The sequence below is a fragment of the Coenobita brevimanus genome, chromosome 73 (genome assembly GCF_032717465.1).
Source record: "Coenobita brevimanus isolate Jiangsu-jjx chromosome 73, ASM3271746v2, whole genome shotgun sequence".
In the NCBI taxonomy this organism is placed as follows: domain Eukaryota; kingdom Metazoa; phylum Arthropoda; class Malacostraca; order Decapoda; family Coenobitidae; genus Coenobita; species Coenobita brevimanus.
Genome location: NC_137026.1, coordinates 12,507,785 through 12,510,986, shown reverse-complemented (window position 1 = coordinate 12,510,986; position 3,202 = coordinate 12,507,785). Strand labels below are relative to the sequence as shown.

The following is a 3,202-nucleotide window of genomic DNA, read 5'->3' as shown; positions in this document are numbered from 1 at the left end:
CCAATATTTGGGCAAGTCATGAGCCGTAATCGCTTCCAACAAATTCTAAGTCGCCTCCATTTTTATGATGCTGATGATCCTGCAAATGCGAACGACACAGACAAGATGAGGCGAATTAGGTTGGTCTTTGATCACCTGAGGCAAACCTTTCGTTCGTAATTTTATCCCCATAGAGAACTCGTCATAGACGAGAGTCTCGTGTTGTGGAGAGGTAATATTTCATTTAGGCAGTATATACCCAGCAAAAGGCACCGTTTGGGGTTCAAGATCTTTATTATGTGCGACTGTAGGACTGGATACGTGCAAGACATAGTCTTGTACACCGGTGCACAGACAGACATAATAGAAGATCGAAGTATTGGACTGTCAGGAGCAGTGGTAAAGACAATGATAGAAGACTACCTTCATCGTGGTCACGTCCTCTACCTGGACAATTGGTACACTAGCCCTCTTCTCGCTCATTATCTACACATGCATGAAATGGGAATCTGTGGAACCGTGAAGGTGAACTGGCATCACATGGTCAAGGTAGGGCAGAAACTTGACAGGAATAAGGTTGTCTTCTTCAAAGCCAACAACATACTTGCAACTGTGTGGAACCATAATAGAGAAGTAAGCCTCTTGTCAACGGTTCACCGCCCCTTGATGCACCGTACTGATTCCGTTGATTACCGGAGTGAGAACAGGCATCACATTTGGAAACCTGAGTGTGTCATGGACTATAACATAAACATGCACCTGGTGGACCAGTCAGACTCCATGATATCAATGGCAGAGTGTGCCAGGACCACGATTCATTCATTCATTGCCAGACGCCATGTATCCCAGACGGGGTGGCTAATGGCTTAGAGTTAATTGTTTTACAGGGAGGGGCACTAATCCTCCACCAACCCCACTTGACACGTAGGGATGCCAACAGCATCTGGTGTTCCCAGGCGGTCACCCATCCAAGTACTAACCAGACCCAACGTTGCTTAACTTCGCTGATCGGACGGGAAGCGGTGTACTCAACGTGGTATGGCCGTTGGCACGATGAAGTGGTATAAGAAACTGTTCTTTCACTTGCTAGACATCACTGCTCTGAATTGCCACCACCTTCACGCCATGACAACAGGAGTTCAGGAAACCTTTGAAGGGTTTGTGAGGGAGCTCACAAGAGAGATGTTTGCACAGTATGCTGTTGAAAGGCCCCAACATCGCACCCTCATTGCCCCTATTGCCCAAACTCCCCTGAGAATATCTGGCCGCCATTTCCCCACTCCTATCCCTCCCCAGCCAAACAGACCTATGCCCCAACGCAGGTGTCACGTATGTAGCAATTCCCGGGTGAGACTCACCACACAGAGGAAGGACACCCGCTATGAGTGCGTCGAGTGTGATGTGGGTCTCTGTATTCACCCATGTTTCAGCGAATATCACACCTTGATGCAATTCTAATATGGTGTGAATGTGATAGGACGCTGAAACTATGAAGTAAATGCGACAAACAGACGCTCAGTGAAATGATCAGTCCTGTTGATCTGAAAATATTAGTATAAAAGGCATACGGGTATAACATAAGTGCAAAAATAGTATGTAAGTGTATAAATATGCTGTAAGTGGAAACATACCTAGCGAGGGTTTTTTGATGCGATATTCTGTCGCTCAGTGCAATAAATAAGGCCCATAAATATGTAAATATTATTATTGGAAATGCAAACGGGTATAATATAAGTTCAAATTATTGTAAGTGCTGAAATATATTCTAAGTCAAAATATTCCTAGAGTGTGTATAGAGATGCCATATACTGATGCTCAGTGGAATTAATAAGGCCCATTATTATGAAAATAGAAGTCAACAAGTGGGAAAGTGTGTAATATATGTGAAGAATTTGTATGTATGTGTTTGAGTATTATATTGGTTGAAACATTCATTGCGAGGGTATTTTCATGTGATATTCTGACGCTCACTTGAATAAATAACGCCAGTAACTATGTATAGTGCAGTATAGGGGTGTAAACGTGTGTAATGTAAGTGGGAAAATATAACTGGAGTGAAAAAATAAAGTAGAAGATGAAACACGAGTGTTTGAGATTGTGGATGCTACGTGAATATGTGCTTGCATTTCGGTTAAATGATTGATTATGTGTGTGTGGATGAAAGGACGCGAAGATGTGTAATGGATGCAAGAGCTTATAGAGGTTAGGGGAGTGGACTTTCTGACCACTACTTGGTGTTGGAGAGAATTAGGATTCAAGTAAGATGGAGGAATGGAAGAAGGGAAAGACGAGAGGAAGGAGTCGTTGCAAGGAGAGTGGAAAGGTTACAAGAGGATGAGAAAAAGGCAGAGTATAAGAGAGAAGTGAAGGAACGATTGGGCAAATATGAATTGGAGCAGATGGGAGATGTGGAAGGTGTGTGTAGGATATTTACAGAAGAAATATGTGCAGCATGTGATGTGGTGTGTGGAAGGAAGAGAAGACGGAGGGGGGTGCAAGGAACAGCGTGGTGGACTGAAGACGTGAGACAGGCTGTGGCACAAAAGAAGAAAGCATACAATGAATGGATGAGAAATAGAGGCGTGGAAGAAGTTGAGAGGCGGAAGAGAGAGTTATATGTAGAAAGAAAGAGAGAGGTGAAAAGATTAGTTAGAGAGAGTAAGAAGAGAGTGGATGAGGAATTTGGAAGGAATTTGAGTGTAAAGTGGAGGGACTGTAAGAAAATGTTCTGGAAAGAGGTGAAAAGAGTAAGACAGGGTGGAAGTGAAGTTAGCAGGGGAGTGAAAGATAAAAATGGTAGATTACTAGTGGAGAAGGGAGAAAAAGTGAGAAGATGGAGAGAACACTTTAAGGAATTGTTGAACATAGAGGATGGAAGTAATGTGAGTATAAGTGGCTGGGGAATGGCTGGGAGGAGGGAGGTGAGAAGACAGGAAGAAATCAGTAGGATAGAAGTTGTGGAAGCAATGAAGAAAGTTAAATCGGGGAAAGCCCCAGGAATTGATGGAGTGTGTGGTGAAATGCTGAAGCATGGGGGAGAGATAGTAGTAGAATGGATGTGGAAGATGTGCAGATTGGCCTGGGAGGAAGGTAGAGTCCTGGAGGATTGGAAGTCAGGTATAATTATTCCCTTGTACAAAGGAAAAGGGGAAAAAGAAGTGTGTGGTAATCATAGGGGCATTTGTCTTCTTAGTATAATAGGAAAAGTGTATGGTAGGATACT

General features: G+C 43.4%; 1 non-coding gene across 1 annotated transcript; it reads right to left on the bottom strand.

The window, feature by feature from the left end:
- Nucleotides 1-910: 910 nt before the first annotated feature.
- Nucleotides 911-1,029, bottom strand: LOC145407610 (5S ribosomal RNA). The gene has a single exon (XR_013898760.1). It is a non-coding gene; the product is annotated as a 5S ribosomal RNA (ribosomal RNA).
- Between the last annotated feature and the right edge of the window lie 2,173 nt (nt 1,030-3,202).